A 19,303-nucleotide genomic window follows, 5' to 3' on the forward strand; every position below is an offset into this window, starting at 1 on the left:
AAATTGAGTATTTCATACACACAGCCATAAGTTGCTTATGCTTCAAAATTGTTGCCTACACCGTATCGGATTTGTAAATCCCCATTTCAATCACATGATTCCGAGAAGGACTTCACTTTTCAACGAACCTTTTGTTGTGAACAGTGGGAAATTATCGCAAGAAGTGTAATTCAAATAAACCTAACGTTCCTTTTCGTTATGTTCAGTCTTTGTCTTACTAAAATGATGCTGCGCATCGTATACTGCCTTGACGAATGAGAAAAGTCATATTATGACATAAGCCCTGGGTTTCCCTATTTCCTTAAATATCCAGTTCTCACTGTAACTTGCGTTTCTCTGTTCCACAAAAAAATCGTCTTTCTTCTACTCTCATTCTTTCGAATATCTTTGAAAACTTGTCCTACAAATATTGTCTTGCTAAAAATAACATTCCTTATATATACACACACACATATATATACATGTATATATATACATATATATATATATATATATATATATATATATATATATATATATATATATATATATATATATATATATATATATATTCATATACCAGCAGCAGTGTACTCTCCCCATTCCGGCAATGACCCACCACACTTGACTACCTCCCAGGTATGTAATGTACCAATTAGATTAAAAGGGACACAATAATCTTTCTACTTTTTTTTATCGGCACTGCATTACTTTCCTTCGCTATGTTCGTAGCATTTAATTCATTTCATCACCACAGGTTAATAAAAAAAGGCATTTGTCAGGCAGATGCATCATAGTTCTCGCAACGCACATTACCTATCTCACCCACTTTTCTGTCATGTCTGGTGCGCCATTACACCCTTCCCGGGCCTATTCGAAGAGTCTATGCTTGTCCTTAACACATTATTTCTCTCTCCGACTCCAGGTAAATCTTTTCCGAGCCTTAATGATGCACCCATATAAGATGAGTTTTAATACGGCCTTGTCCACTCAATTACCCGTGGACATGAACCAACTGCACCTAGTTCAGGGGTTGCAACAATCTCTGCCTCGTAGATACTTCATGGCAGCTGATTCAAGTGTGAAAATAACTTGAATACTATACTTCCGCTTGGGAAAACTTTCAGGATTTTTGCTCTCGTTACAATAGCTGCCAAGTTAGCAATAACAAAAATGACGACAATATGACTTTAAGTGGTATTAGTAGTAGTAGTAACCTCATCAAATGACTGATTTCTGTCTTGAGCCTTTTCTTTGGGTGGAGGTCCTCATCAGGACTTTTGTTTATGATCGAGACTCGTTAACGTTACCAGTATCTTAATGTGAGTTATGGCAAAAATAATTTTCTCACGATACAGTTACGGAGAGTATACTCCTATCTTCATTCAGCAAAAATATGGCCAGACAGACTGAAAGGGGCGTGAATATAAAGTGGGAGGAAAGAAGGACTCCTGTAAAAAGATGTAAAAGGGAAACACAGTACACAGTACTTTCTACAGTCATCTAAGCCACGGCCCAGGTAAAAATAACAAACTCCGAGGTGGCATGCGAAGAAAGCTTGAAATAACTATACACCACAAACACTTAATATTCGGAACAATGTTATATAACGTTCCCAAACATAAAATGAAAAATTTTGTGAAGGTAAGAAAAAGCATATCTAGCATTTTTTTTTTTAAATTTTTAAAATCTGGAGCTACTTCTCTACTGCTAACCATTTAATTTGCCTTGCATCTTTTATTGTAATGTCCCTTGATCTGAGGAGACAGAAAAAAAATAAAAAAAAATGCGTCGAAGTTTCTTCGGCGCAGTCGAGTTTTCTGTACAGTGTCTAATGCTGTATGAGCCGCGGCCCACGAAACTTTAAGCCACGTCCTGGTGGTGGTCTGTCCTATAGCGTTGCCAGACTCATAATAAATAAAATAAAAACTGCCGAGGCTAGAGGGCTGTGATTTCATATGTTTGAAGATTGGAGGGTGGATGATCAACACACCAGTTTGCAGCCGTATAGCCTCAGTAATTTTTAAGATCTGAGGGAGGACAGAAAAAGTGCGGACGGACGGACAAATAGCCATCTCAATAGTTTTATTTTACAGAAACCTAAAAGCAAATCTGATGAGAAATGGTTTAGGACGAAAAGTATACGGAAGAACAAAGTCAACTAAAGAGAGGTGGCGTCAAAGCCTCTATGCAGTAGTTCAGCCGTGTCCCTACGACTAGTTAATAATCTCCCGTAACTAAGAAATGGAAGGCTTCGTTGATCTATGAAACTTATGAAATTTATGCTGTAAAGCCAAGCACTGGGACACCTATGCCAACAGCGCTTAGGACAGTGAAAAGAGGTAGTTGGAGCTGTTGAACAACAAGATACAGAGCTCCAGAAAATAAAGGAGGTGAAGTAAAATGATCTAAAGGTGGAAATGGGAGAAAACCACCAATGGTGCACAAAGAAGCAACAGTTCGAGGTGTTGGACAGCATGACTGAGGAAATAAGGCGGGAATGGAAGTAAAATGTGGCTGCAGCCAAGGTCTAAAGGTTTGATCTATACACCTTGGATGTAGCCAAAGGGAAAAAGGTGCCCAAACGGCACTAACCCCCTACGTTACGGGAGACCAGAGATGGAAGATTTTAACTAACCCATCAACGACGAGGGTAACCTTTCTCTTGTAACCGTATCTTTTACATGTGTTAACATTTTTATTACAAATATATTGAATATGTGCTTCACAGAAATTTGTAGCAGAGTGGAGCAGTTCAATTGGGACTGATAACGCTGCGTCATGTTAAAATTGCCCTTTGCATCATCGTATATAGTCCACGTTCATTCTCAAACAAGGTTGGTGATTTTTCTTAATTTCATTCATCTTTATCAGGATGAGATAAGCTAAAGTTTTAATGATCTGATTCAATTTCTTGATATAAAGAGGGTTCACATAAATCTGACACGTTTGTAGCAGTGCAACCACATTCTACCGTTTCCCTTAACAATTGCAAATTAGTTTATTAAAACAAAATCCACAATATTAATAGATAAAAGGGTAAGTTCCCTTACGCAAGAGGCAGTTATAAGATTGACAGAATTCCACATCAGGCCTGCTAAGTTGATCAATAGTCAGTTTTTGTGCTACAGAATCCAAGTGTATATACATTATATTATTTTTTCTGAAAACCCACTTATATTTTTGTGGCAGTTTCACTGTAGCAATTCTATCATACAAAGGTATGAATATCATTCACAAAGAAAACATCTCAAAGAAGGACTAGTGATTACAACTTTCTGGTATGACTGCGAACTATAATCGCCTACAATCACTTTTATAACTATCCACAATAACTAGGTTGTTTGCCTTGATTACATTGCATGTGAGGCCTTCGCAATCCCTACATGGAAAGAAATTCTGAAAACGGAAAGAGAGGGCCACACCATGATTGAAATACACGAAGACATTGTCGACATACATGGAGAGGATTCCATTTCCTATTCCATCACCAAGAAGTGGGCTGCTTAACTCAAGCAGGGCAAAAGCACCTAAAAAATTAACCTGTGGTTGGGAAGTCAGAAAACATCGATTAGCGAAATAAGTAGCTGTAATTCATGGCTTGGTTCTGGATGACAGCCATCTGACTACCCAACAGATAATTGAAACCATGGTTGTCAGAGCTGGCTCAGCGCACATTATTTTGACTGACATCTGTGAGATAAGCAAGTTGTCTGTAAGAATGGCATTTTGTATCCTGACACCAGAACAAAATCTGACCAGAGCAGAAACCTTCTGGGACAATTATGATTCGTTGCTAAAGGGATCAAGATAATCTCTGCAAAAGAATGTAAACTAGAAGACGAGAAAGGTTTGCCAATTTTAAACTGATCCCAAAGAGTTCAATGCAAGCAATGGAAATATCACGGTTCTCCACCTACCCAAATTCAAACAAGCAGTGTTCTCAGCAAGGTAATGGCATTTAAGTTCTAGGATTTAAAAGCTATGATAGAATGCCTGGAAAAGGGTCAAATCAAGATATATACAGATTAAAAGGTTTGTGATATATCTACTGATTATATATATATATATATATATATATATATATATATATATATATATATATATATATATATATTATATATATATATATATATATATATATATATATATATATATATATATATATATATATATATATATATATACAGTATATAACCTCTTTTCTTTGCCACACTCTCCATGCCATACTCCCGCCTGCTAGAAACCTTGAAATCTCCCTGATAACTCTAAGACCCCATCCTGGAATCTCACACACACACCCTGTATATACTCCTTTACGTAGTGTGGTTTTCTGTACAGCATATAATGCTGTATGAGCCGCGGCCCATGAAACTTTCAGCCACGGCCCGGTGGTAGCCTGTCCTATAGCGTTGCCAGACGCACGGTCATGGCTAGCTTTAACCTTAAATAAAATAAAAACTACTATGGCTAGAGGGCTGCAATTTGGGATGTTTGATGATTGGAGGATGGATGATCAACATAATTTGTAGCCCTCTAGCCTCTGTAGTTTTTAAGATCCGAGGCGGACAGACAAAGTGCGGGCAGACAGACAAAGCCGGCACAATAGTTTTACAGAAAACTAAAAGCAAATCTGATGAGAATGGTTAGGGACGAAAAGTATACGGAAGAACAAAATCAACTAAAGAGTATTTAGACGTTCTGCTTAGTTCCTTCATATCAAAGTCAGTTTGATAGGAAAAATACAGTTACATCTATATATATATATATATATATATATTTATATATATATATATATATATATATATATATATATATATATATACATATATATATATATATATATATATATATATATATATATATATATATATATATATATATATATATATAAATGTACATGTACACATACATAGATATATATAAGTGTGTATTAATATATACATACATATATATAAATATGTATACTGTATATATATATGTATGTGTATATATAAAATATATAAATAATATAGATATATATATATATATATATATATATATATATATATATATATATATATATATATATATTATATAAAGAAGGCAAAAGTAATTCCGGCTTACGCATACATATACCCATTGAGAGCAGGCGGTTGAATGGAGGAATGCTGGCACTCAATACTCGCAAATACGGGGTTCACGACGTACACTTCCACAGAAAATATGGTTTATATATTTACCTTGGGGATATTGCGGCCTCAGACAGAGAATGAACCCAAAGAGTTTAGGAGAGCATGAAGTTAACAATTCCGCGCTGCATGTATAAACATATGATCTGTAATATTCTGATTTATGTAAACGATATATATATATATATATATATATATATATATATATATATATATATATATATATATATATATATATATATATATATATATATATTTTATATACATATATATATATATGTATATATTTTATATGTGTATATATGTTATATATATATATGTATGTATGTATATATGTATATTTGCATGTATTCACAAATGTTAAGCGATATATACCGTTTGATATCGAATTAAATTGGGAATAACTTACACAAAATGGGAATTAAAATTATCAAGAGCATCTGCCTCGGCCAGGATTCGGATTCCAATCCTGGCCAAGGCATGTGCACTTATTAATTATAGTTTCCTTTACGCTTAAGTTATTCCCAAGGTATAGCGAATTCCATACCAAATGATATTTGTTACTTAACATTTGTATATAAAAAGTCACACATGTACGAGTGATATATACACGATATATATATATATATATATATATATATATATATATATATATATATATATATATATATATATGTGTGTGTGTGTGTGTGTGTGTGTGCGTGTGTATGCGCGTGTGTGTGTACGTGTGCGTGCGCGCACACGTGTTTGTATGTATTCTTGATAGCAATAATGACCTCACAGTTACTCAATATTCTCAAACTCTTCGAATACGCTTACCTCTACAAGCCTTGAATCCCAATATTTCTTTATCCCTTCATGCTACAACAAAAGAATGTATTTATTATAGCTTATACCTACATTCATCCGTGGGAATCAGATATTTTACTAAGAGCTGAAAAGAGATTTGCTCACCATTGCAGCATTTTGTTTTAGCAATTACAATTGCTAAAGCTTGAAAGAAATAATGATTTCTTTCAAGTTTGACATATATTTAAAATACACTGATTTCATTTTCCTGATAGCTGTATTTTATTGGCAACAAGGACCTCATAGCACCTCTGTTTCCACACAATGTTTGGACACATTTACCTCTTTAAGCCTGAAACCTTAATATTGATGAAAAAGAAGAAATTTTCCTTCCTTAAACTAGAACCTCAGTGGTAGTAAGAAATATTACCTAGACACTTCTGCCATGGGAAGTCCCAGAGGCTTTGGATCCTCAAGAAAAAAAAAGTATACCTTAGTTTTACCAGACCACTGAGTTGATTAACAGCTCTCCTAGGGCTGGCCCGAAGGATTAGACTTATTTTACGTGGCTAAGAACCACTTGGTTACTTAGCAACGGGACCTACAGCTTATTGTGGAATGCGAACCACATTATAGCGAGAAATGAATTTCTATCACCAGAAATAAATTCCTCTAACTCTTCATCAGCCGGCCGGAGAATCGAACTCGGGCCTAGCGAGTGCTAGTCCAAAGCTCTACCGACTCGCCCAACGAAGAGCTGGATCCTCAAGAACTGTATCCCAAGACAAGGAAGCTCCTTTCGAAGAGTTAGGATGTATATGAGAATGGGAAGAATCTTTCAGAAATTAGTTAGAAAAGGGTCTGATTGTTAATAACTATTATACATGAGAAAGAGGAAATGATGATGAAGGGGTTAAATTAAAGCTACATTTGTTGCTTATAAAAAAAAAGTTCATATCCATATGGGCAGTTTATGCTATACTGAGCCTTTAACAAAGCTTTATTTTAGTGCTGAGTGCAGAAATTATAGGTCAGCCTCCAAGCAGTCATCTTGCTAAGAACTTGGCAAGATGACTGGTAAACTGTGTACTAGGAAACCATTCACTTATGAATGTTTAGTCTAATGACCTGGCACTAGAACCGTTAGGTTATTCAGTGCCATAATACGAACAGAGGATATAATAATAAAAATATCCAAAAAATAAATCACTTTAAAAATAATAAATCAACTTTGCTACAACTAAATATCAAAAAGCATCCCAATATCTTTTAGTGTATTCCATTACATTATTAACATCGACGTCATCATTTAAAATCTGTTCTATAGCACCTGAAATATGGCGTCGCCTTTTCTTCTCAACAAGCTTGCAACAATCCATCAGTACGTGCTCCACGTTACGGGGGTTATCACAAAGATCACACACATTGGTGGAATGTGACACTGCATGTGACTGATGTAGAGTTCATTAATGAATGTCCTGTTGAGGGGACCGTGAATACAAGTACAAATGAGGTGCATAGATCAAATACTGAATTCCAAAGCATACTTGAGAATATGATCAAGAAAAAATCTCTTGTCTCGCACTACGAAACCTCTTTTTTTTTTCCACACAAAGGATAACTAATCCGATACACCGATAAAGTAGGTATGGATATCCTATTCGCAAAACGCTTCTACCACTGCAGTGAAAGGAAAGTTCTTGAGCTCCCCAGACCTGCCACTTATGCGGTAGTAGGACATGATGCCGAATGCACTTAGGCCAAAAGACAGGAGGCCGAAGTTAAGAAGCTGAACGACAGGAAGAAGAATGGACATGATGCCGAATGGCCAGAATTCCGAATGGACAAAATGCCGAACAGACATGAGGCCGAATATACAAGAAGTCGAAAAATCTTGGGTGGGTCGTAAATTAGATAGTTACCACAAACCTTAAATAGATCATTACCAATTTCGTTACAGGCAACAAGGAAAATTTTCTTTTCTATTTGAAATTTGCTATCCCTTGAGTTTGATCATGGATTTCGTTAAGACAGCACGAGGAGGAAGAAAGCTTCTTTTAAGTGGTTATGCCTACGTTGTGAATAAAAAGGTTAATGACATTACATATTGGCGGTGTGAAAAAGGCGGATTGTGGTGCTAGACTTAAAACTACTGATGATAAAGTACAAAGCAATGTGTGCGATCATTCTCATCCACTTAATGGCGCTCGTAATTCGGTTTCTAAAGTATTGGACGGTATGAAGAGTAAAGCCGAGCATTCGGAAGAAGTTACAAGCAACATGATTAGGAATGCAACGGAAGTACTGCCACTTAGTGTAGCTGGAGCCCTACCCAAGAAAGAAACATTTGAAAGAATCATACGAAGAGCACGAAAGGTAGAGAAGGTCGAAGCTTTGGACGTAACAACGCGAGGAGAGAACTTTCGGGTGTATGAAAGTGACGCTGTTGTTATCTTTCCTAAAAAAAAAAAATGTGGAACTCATATCAAAAAAGCAAACGTGGTTTGGAGATGGAACATTCGACTGTCCCACTGGGCAAACAACTGTATACAATGATTACAATTTTTAATTACATAATAAAAGTTTTATGTATATATTTTTTACATTATGCTTCATTACTTGTAATTTATTTCACTTCATTATTATTTTGTGACCTACATTGTTTTCAATAATATTTTGTGAAAGAAAGTTGCAAATAACGGTTTTAATTATCTATCCTATATCTTTGGCGAAAGAAAGTTGGAAACAATGGTTTTAATTATCTATCCTACTCCTTTCGACTACTTATATATTCAGCATCTTGTCCATTCGGCTTCAGGTCGATTCGACTTCCGGTCAGTTCGACTTCCTGGACGTTCGGCATCAAGTCCATTCCTCTTCCTGTCCGTTCGACTTCTTGACTTCGGCATAAGTGCATTCGGCATCGTGTCCGCACACGACTTATGCCAGTTTTACTTAAGATCTATTAATCACCATCAGAAATGAACTAGAGCTTGTGTCTATTTTCCATGAAGGGTCGGTTCTGGGATTCAAAAAAGAGATGGGAATGAAGAAATAATCTTTCCTTCCCTTGTCCTGGTACAAAAGAAGAAAGTCATATACAGACTTTGGTATAACTGACCCACACACGCTACAAGGTGCCTGAATGCTCAAGGCGAATGTAGCTACAGTAGACCTGCAAAACTATCTTTCATCTTTGCCTACAAAAACAGGACATTAACTCAGTTTAGAAGCTGGAAGTTCGTCACATCAATGAAGAATAAGATATGATCTGACAACTCTTAAATAACATTCGACACCGAGACTACATGATGGTTCGAGTGCATCCGAACATAAAATTTTTAATTTTTTCTTTAATCACGAGGACTGACAAGAAAATATCAGAATATACAGTCGAATAATATACAGAAAAGAGAAACAAAGGCTTTGAAAAGTATAATACCCCTGGAAACACTTCTACAACCCTGACCTGACATAAAATTCAATTATGAGAAACATCCCGTTTTCTCACAAGGAGATCACGAATATTGTGTGAATCTATGTTTGGCAGAGAACCACAAACCACAACGGTGTCCGCAATATCATAGAAACCAGCGGGCTATTTTTAAACACTTCACAAAAAATCATTATCGCAGACAAAAATTACACTACTGATTGAGGATACGGAATTTGTCTAAACTGCAATGAGTCTCTTAGGTTTGCATAACTAAGGCCACCTCAGCCACTATACAAAAACCATATAATATAATGTATAAAATCAGTCTGGTTAAATTCAACTTAAAAAAAAAAACTTAAATTTTCAACAACCAATGGTACACACACACAGACAATAACTGCCAAAGAGGAACATTAAAATAATTTAAAAAATAATAAATAATAATGATGCTTGTTGCAACAGCTACATGCTACAATTAAATACATAAGAACGAGAAAGCATTCCGAAGAGTCTAGAAAACAAATCAAGACAGAGTTCTGTTTTAGACTGACGATTTTTTTGTTTGCCAATTCTAATAAAAACTGTTTTTAAATGCTTGTCGTAATACTCACCGACGAAGGCTGGAATTTAGTTGAAAAAGCGCTGTTTGTCTAAGTGCTCTACCGTTGAGTGAATTCACCTGAATTGCTGAAGTTCAAGTCTCCTCTTGACACCAACTGACGAGGAAGGGAATATCCTGCAAAAGAACAGAATAAATATCACTAATTAATTATGTTATAACAGTCTTACTGTTATATCGATGACTCAAGGTTTTTGACTCTTCATTAATAACAAAACGAATAATAATATTGTCATGAGAAATACATGTACATTATTAATAGAATAGAATAGAATAGAATATAGAAATTAGGCCAAAGGTCAAGCAATGGGACCTATGAGGTCATTCATCGCTGAAATGGAAAGTGACAGTGAGAACGTTTGAAAAGTGTAAAAGGAGGAAAACCTGGCAGTTGCACTATGAAACAATTGTTAGTGGTGGAAAGTCAAGAAAGAGAATATGAACGGAGGTATAGTACAAAGAAAGAAAGAATTTGCAACTAGGGGCCCAAGGGACGCTGCAAAGACCCTTCAGTACAGCCTACAGTGCACCACGTGAGTTAAAGCATATAACTATTAAAAGAAATTGTTAAAATACATCATTAAAACCAGGGTACAAAAATAAACTAAATTTTCATGATGTCACTGAAATTGCATAAAAATGCTGGAGCCACTTCTGAAGTCATCATGATGTTTCAGTCAAGGTTTTGATGACAATGCAATCTTTGTCTTCCTGCTTCTATCTTGAAATAGCTGTCAAGACTCCGTCTCTCAGTCAGCATCTCACAGGGAACATTGTTCAGAATATCATTACCAAAAATGAAATTCAGTACGAGATTCCACTAACAAAAAACAATCAGACTTTAACAATGAATGATCAACTTAAAATCCGAAAACTTATTCCAACCTAACCTCAACAAAGCTCGAGATTGTGTTCATTACGCCTTCACCTAAATCGTCGAAAGTTCGTTCTTAAATGTAATTCAGAAAAGGACCGGGATTAAGTGCTCATAAAGAATCGTACAGAGACTGCCATAAAATTAATGGCGAAGAGAATGGATGACCAATATATCTTGGGCAATAGAGCTCAGATGTGTAACGCTCAACAATTCCAAGGATTTTCGCTCATCGAAGAGATTCATGAGATAACATAATCGAAATGATTTCTCACTGCTTTTCAAAGGTATTTCTCCTTGCAAAATAAGACAGATGAATCCCGTCCAGCAATAATGCAAGCAACATGAATTCATCAGAAGGGTTCTTGGAGAGAGACATTATTAACAAAACCCAGCAAAAGTACTTCATGCAATAGGTGATCTAGCTCACCGATCTCAAAAGAAGTGTCTCTTATTAGTGCAGACATTAAGTATATTTTTCAACCAATACCAAAGCTTTATTCAGGGGTTGCTCAGTACGAAAAGACAGAGAAACTCCTTGAGAAAATCATACTGGAAAAAGACATTATATGGAATATGTGATAAGCCTTACGATCAGATCTTCTTGTAAACACATTAAGTTTGTACTAATTAGATTACTTGTTTATTAATATCCCTTTGTGTTTTATGCTATGATGATGGTGTGTTCACTCAACTTCATTCATTATTTTGTCTAATGCTAAGGAAAGCGAAGGGATTCATTCTGAAAATTTACTGGGTAGAGTAACGAGGGTAACTGGCAGTGGTAAAAGGAAATTTTGAGTGCACAGTTGAATGTAATGAATCTATGAAACTATCCCCCACCCACCAAACTTCAGCCTTAGCTGGTAAGGCAGAATGCTACGAGCTTAAGGCCTCCACTAGGAAAGCAGCTCAGGGCGGAGGAAAAAATACAGAAGTAAAAATTGTAAGTTAAGTTTCTTTGCAAATATTTTGGAATAAAATAACACACATAACCACCAATAATCCCCTCAGCAGCTTGTGCTATAAAGCCAACTTGTTTTTCCATTTATTAAAAAAATCATCCTTCTTGATAAGGATATGTACATTAATTCTAAGACCTTTCAAGCGTTGAAGGAAAAAATGCAGCTAACTAATATATGACTCAAATACTATAGCTGTTCAGTTTTACACATCGTTTAGAACCACAGGAGATGTTAAAATACACCGAGCTTGGAATCATTCAAAATAACCAAGCCTTCTCAGCTTGTATGATCATTCTAAACCACATGTAAAAGGAATTCCACAACGCCCCATAGGTTCAAGGTAAGGGTCCTTTATCAAAAGTTATCTAAATAGTTTGCATATACTTGCTTTCTGGTCACCTCACTCACCTGAGCGAAGCACATGAATGGAATGGAATGGAATATAAAATTTAAGACAGCGGCCAGGTGCTGGGACCTATGAGGTCTATTCAGCGCTAAAAAGGAAATTGAGAGTAAAAAGGTTTTGAAGGTGAAACATGAGGAAAACCTCGCGGGTGCACTTGTTAGGGGAGGGTGGAAAGTAAGACGTAAGAAAGAGGAATAAAAGTGGTTGCAGCTAGAGGCCGAAGGGACCTTGCAAAGAACCTAAGTAATGCCTACAGTGCACCGCGTGAGGTGCACTGGTGGCACTCCACCCTGCGAAGGCGAAGAAAACGAAGTATTTAAGTAAAATATCTTCGTCTCAGCTTAATACCAAGTCGGTGTCGTTGTTTTAAATGACCTTCACGCAAGTGGACGAGGTGATCGGGAAAAACAAATATGCAAACTATTTTGATACCCTGTACATAAAGGAACCATTGTTTGAGCCTATGGGGCGTTGTGGGATTTCATCAACATACTGTGTAGAAAGATCATAGAGGGGGTTGGTAATACTGAATAACCCGAAGAACTCGGTGTTTTTTTTGCATATCTGCTGTCGTTCTCACTTATTTCTAAAAATGAACAACAATGGTATTAAGTCATATACTGTACCAATGTTCCGTATTGTTTCAACGGCTGAAAGTTCTTGGGCTTCATTACTGTACGTCTTTTTTAAGAAGGATGCCTTTACTGCCTAGTTCTGATTCCTACATGATAACATTGTTTAAATAATGTATGATAACACTGTTTCAATAATGTATGATAACATTTCAATAATGTATGATAACATTGTTTCAATAATGTATGATAACATTGTTCAAATAATGTATGATAACACTGTTTCAATAATGTATGATAACACTGTTTCAATAATGTATGATAACATTGTTTAAATAATGTAAATACAAGATGGCTTCATGGAACAAACGAATAGTAGTAAGATTCTTAAATGGGACATGATGTCACCTTTCAAAAAGTTCCCTTTGTACGCTACACTTCTGTATAAATGTCCAATAAAGTTAATTATCCTCTGGTCATGATAAATCCGCTAAATTCAATAATCTCTGTTACAGCCAATTACGTTTCCTCTTTCAATGGACGATCATATTACTGTAAATACAAAATCTATTGACATAGTCTGGCGAAGATACGCTGACGAAGTCTTCAAATCCTTGGACAGAAACCAGGGATATTTCAACTTCTTAAAAGACCCATTTCACTATTTCCAAACTGCAACGTTTAAACGGGATGAAAAGAGAGGGTAAATTGACTTTTCAGATATTCTGATCATTTGACAGCAGTAAAATTACGTTTCCACCATGGATAGAAAAACCACATTCTCAGTTCCACATATTCATTTCCTCAATTGTCATGTTTCAGTAAAAATTACTGCTGTCGGTAGTCAGTTTCTTAAGAGGAATAACGACGTGTTCGCGCAGCAACTTCAAACAATTAATTGCCCACTTTCCCTCGGCCTTCTATTAAATGACTACCTTTCATATATTGGCAAAAAAAACAACAAATCGAGATAATTTACTACAGTAGTAAATTAATTGAAAGTATCAAACAAGTACAAAATGTGCCGAAGTTTCTTCGGCGCAACCGAGTTTTCTGTACAGCCTCTACAGCCTATAATCAATGCCACGAAAACAGATCTATCTTTCGGTGGTCTCGGTATAATGCTGTATGAGCCGCGCCCCCTGAAACTTTAACCATGGCCCGGTGGTGGCCTAGCCTACATCGTTGCCAGGAGCACGATTATGGCTAACTTTAACCTTAAATAAAATAAAAACTACTGAGGCTAGAGGGCTGTAATTTGGTATGTTTGATGATTGGAGAGTGTATGATCAACATACCAATTTGCAGCCCTCTAGCCTTAGTAGTTTTTTAAGATCTGAGGGAGACAGAAAAAGTGCGGACGGACAACAAAGCCGGCACAATATTTTTCTTTTACAGAAAACTAAAAACCTGCTGATCACTCAAACCTATCTCATTCATTTTTCACTCTTCAGAAACCATCAGATTTTTTGGTCATTATTGTAATATTAAAAAAAACTGACTGAACACTTCGCCATTGTATCTTTGCCGGATTATATTAAGAGGTTTTGAAATTTTTTTATAAGATCGTCCATTGAAAGAAGAATCATTGTTCGTGTTCACAAATACTAAGCGGAGATTGTGACAATGTCCATGTCTGAGAAACAAGGCCTTCGAACCCCTAAATGCTAGCGAGAACAATGAGACATAAAATTATGGATTTTAGTTTACATGAACAAATTGGTTCATAGCAGAAGTAAGCGCGGGACTTCGTTGCTTTTCAGCAGTATTTGTAAATAAGGAGATCTAGGAATCCACCGTAATCAGTCAAATAAATGGGTCTTCCACCAGGAGTCTAGGCTCATGAGGGGCAAATCAACCAACGCGATGGCCTTCGTTCGTCATAAGATTAGCATACAATCCGTCATTTGCATTCCCTTAATCGTTTCTACCCACTTATAAACGGCATATATAGAGCAAATAGCTATCTCTCCCGCAAAATTTCAGTGATTAGGACTGCAGATGAAGTCGACACCTCTTGTTCGTGTTTCCTTTATAGGCCACAGACCCTTTCCATTTGTTTTTGGAAAATGAATGTTTGAATTAGTTAATCTTTGCAAACTCAATACAGTTTTCTCTTTCAGTGGCATCTTTTGTAAACGAATATTTGGCAGTTGTTTGATCAGTCCATCCATTTTCCTCCTGAAACAATCTACGTTGCATACTTTGGAACTTGAATTCCATGTCCTATGAAACCTTAGCTAAGATATGTATTGGATATCTACACATGTTGGGATGATAACGGAGGAAAATTTCTAAGGATTAAGTATAAAACTAAGAGAAAAATGGTAATTTATTGCTCTTTCTAGATACTTCGATATTCTCTAAAATGCATTGACAAACAAGTCTGTTTTCTTATTTTCATTGCCAATTCCTTCAGTATTTAATTGTAATTCTGTAAATATTTACTAATAACATATCAGCAAAGTTACCAATAATGCAAGTAAAATTTACAACAGAATTCCAGCAAATAAACTAACAATTCAGTTAAACTTGCATCAACTGAAAGCAAAATAACGTTACAAATCACCTCAAATTCAATTACATATCTATAATTATCCAAGAAACCATCGTACATCATCTTTGTTGCAGGGGAAGTATTTCTGTCCTAGAGACTAATGGAACATTAAGGATCATTGATATGGCTTGGAGAAATCAGATATCAATTCACCAGAGAGAGTTTGGTCGTAACATGAAGTGAGCTCTAATTATTTTCTTCGAAAATGTTGAAACACAAGGAAGATACTGAAATCTGTCATTTCACCAAATGAAAGACGAGAGCCGAGCAAACTGATACTAGAAACGGGCATCTTTGAAAAAACTCTATTAAGATCTTTCATTCAAAAGGTCATCTTGCAAGATCAGCTTCCAGAGAAAGCTCGCGAGCACATTCCCTTTCTACTTTAATTGAGGTCAAATCAAATACTGTAATGCTCTAGCATCAGTTTATCAGAAATCTGGCAAGCAAACTATCATTTATAGTCTGCTTAAAGTCATTACTCTTCAATGGGGTATGGCCTACCTACTTTAATTAGAAATGAAGTTTGTCTACATATAATGACACATTTCCCTTGATTCTTTTATGGGTCTTTCAAGGCATATATTGCAGTCAGACTTCAGCAAGAATATATTCAGTCTGACTACAGTAAAACTGCCAGATTACCTAAGTCTTCAGCTGAAGTCCACACATCTGCGACAGTTTCTTTGTCCTACATCTCTTAGCAACATTTGAAAGTTACCATACTAACCTGCCTTTTAACTTTAATTTCACCTAGTTCCATAGCACTGAGCTTTCTTTCCTTAACCCTATTAATTAACCTACCCCAGTTATAGCATATCCTCAGACATTCAAAGTCTCAGGGCATCATACTTTACTTCTTCTGTTTCCGCACCAATCGTACAGTATGGGACTGCATACATCACGCCCAAGGTAATTTTCACGCCATGCAGATTGATGAGAAGACCTCCAGTTTATTTCCTAATATCCCAGTGACGAAAATCGGCCAAAACACAGCACTGCGCGCTCTCTGCCTTTGAAGACTGAACGTCAGTGGCTGAGGATGAGTATTCTAAACCACTGGTTCTACCTGGGGTAGCAATGTCCAAGTAGTAGCTCCTATTGCAGTCCTGGTAGCAGTCGATCAAGGAATAATCCGGTAATTGATCTTATCATTAATGAGGACCAGCAAGATTCTCAGGGAAAGCTAGGGAAATCACATTACACTTTTTAATTATCGCGAATATGTGAATATTATTATTATTATTATCATGCATTTTTTAACTCCAGAGCAATACAGGATCCCAAAACAGGTTGAAAATATGTACACGTACACACACACACACACATACATGCACACGCATATATACTTTCATCATATATCGGTATATATATATATATATATATATATATATATATATATATATATATATATGTATATATATATATATATATATATATATATATATATATATATATATATATATATATATATATATATATATATATATATATATATATATATATATTATATCGTTTATCGTTGTTCCTAAACCAAAGGCCAGGTTCGAGTACTGGTCAGGGCAGATACATTTATCAATAATAATTCCCTTTGAGGGTATGTTGTTCCCAAGGTAAAGTGAATTCGATATTAAAGGAACGACATTTGTGTCTTAATATTTGCGATCTGCCAGCCCTAGGAGAGCTGTTAGTCAGCTCAGTGGTCTGGTAAAACTAAGGTATACTTTTTATAAAAAAAGTCACGCGAGTATGAGGGACAAAAATTCATACACAGTTCACACACACGCAAACCTATATATATATATATATATATATATATATATATATATATATATATATATATATATATATATATATATATATATATATATATATATATATATACATACATATATATATATATATATATATATATATATATATATATATATATATATATATATACATATATATATATATATATATTATATATTCTCAGTGATGACAGGCAGGGCAGCTGATCGAGACTACAGTCTACCCCAAAAAGCGAAATCAAAGTCTTTCAAAAGAAGGCCCGTGCTTACCTGATACAAATGGAAAAAGAAGCACGTTAAAAGAAGATATATATATATATATATATATATATATATATATATATATATATATATATATATATATATATATATATACTCTCAAGAGTTCCTTTTTACGATGAGGATGGATGCTCCATTTCCTTCTCGACCCTGGTTATGACCTATCGCAGACGACTAACTACCAGGTACGATGTGATATAACGGAATACACATCAAGTATACTGCCTGTATCGGGAACTGAATTTTGGGACTTATCAGTGGTGAGGTCTTGACTGTGAGGAAGTGAGGAATATATATATATATATATATATATATATATATATATATATATATATATATATATATATATATATATATATATATATATATATAATGTATGTGTGTGTACAGTAATTATTAACTACAATGTCCTCTTAACTTCTCGAATTCTTCACAGTTTTTGGGTAGGCTTGTCACTACAAAGCCTTAGATCCAAATGCAAGAATATGAAGTCAATCTGATGTCCACAGCGGGATTCGAACCCGTACTCACAGTACCAGAATAAGGTCGCGCTACCGACCTTCGAACCTGGTACGGACATAAGAATGACTTCATATTCTTGACAAGCATATCCTAAGCGTGTGAACAATTCGAGAAGTGACGAGGACATTGTGGTTATTACAATAAAATACGTATCTGGTTGAGTGAAAAGTAGATTCTGTATACATAACATTTATATATATGTATGTATGTTTATATGTTTGACTGTTTATATGTATGTATATTTGTTTACAATGTATGTATACAGTTTCCCCGTTTGGGGTTTTGCCCTCCCACTTTAATACTATTTAACATCCATCTAATAATGTTCATCCATAACAAATATTTTGCGCCTAATCTTATATGAACCGACACGGAATATTAAAATAACTAACGCTTTTGGAAGACGAATCCAACACAAAAATATTGTGTAAAACTTGTACGAGACGGGTGGGTAAATCAACTCGACAGTTTTGAGAGAGAGAGAGAGAGAGAGAGAGAGAGAGAGAGAGAGAGAGAGAGAGAGAGAGAGAGAGAGAGAGAGAGAGAGACTGTAAAATTAACGAGTACTAAGAAGCCCATTTGGTGGCTAAAAGCGGTCTTTTCGTCATTACGTCATTCATGAAATGGAGTGAGAGAGGAATAAAGCCTACCGATTACCCCATTGTTCGGGTGGGCACACAAATCATTCGCACACTGCCAAGTTAAGAAGGCAAGCCGTCGTGAATGGCTCATCTTATTGTGGATCCTTACGATAATATCATTAATCCTACTTTTATATATTTGATTTGATCAAATAATCTAATTTTTTTCCTTGTAAATCTCACTGAATTATTACTTTGCCTATCGATTTAATTTACCATTAACCTAACACAACGAGAAGGTATATCTCTGTTATACGGAATCTGAGAAGATTTCGATGAAACCGTCACCCCAAGAAGAGGTTCTATAGTTTAACTAAGAACAAAAGAGAAATAAATAAATATTGCGCTGGTGTACAGGGCCGGCTTCTCGTTCTTCACAAACAGCTATCGCCATCTGATATACAAAGTCGGCTTTCGGTCAAGACTGATGGACCCATGGCTGGGACAACTTGCAATCAATAGGTTCTAAACGACAGGGGGATTGCGCTGAATGCACATTACCTGAAGATGTGGTTATTTTAACATGACTTAAGTCCCATTTAAGGTCGCTGAAAGCTTTAACGCCAAGCTTTTTTTTTTCTCCAGGTCGTTAAGTCCACAATCAATACTTTTTGTATCTTTCTTGGAACCGGCATGTATCTATACGCCACCACGGCCCGTATTACCGAATTTTACACGTGAAGCTACAATTGATGAAAAC

Source organism: Macrobrachium rosenbergii, chromosome 5, assembly GCF_040412425.1.
Source record: "Macrobrachium rosenbergii isolate ZJJX-2024 chromosome 5, ASM4041242v1, whole genome shotgun sequence".
Lineage (NCBI taxonomy): Eukaryota > Metazoa > Arthropoda > Malacostraca > Decapoda > Palaemonidae > Macrobrachium > Macrobrachium rosenbergii.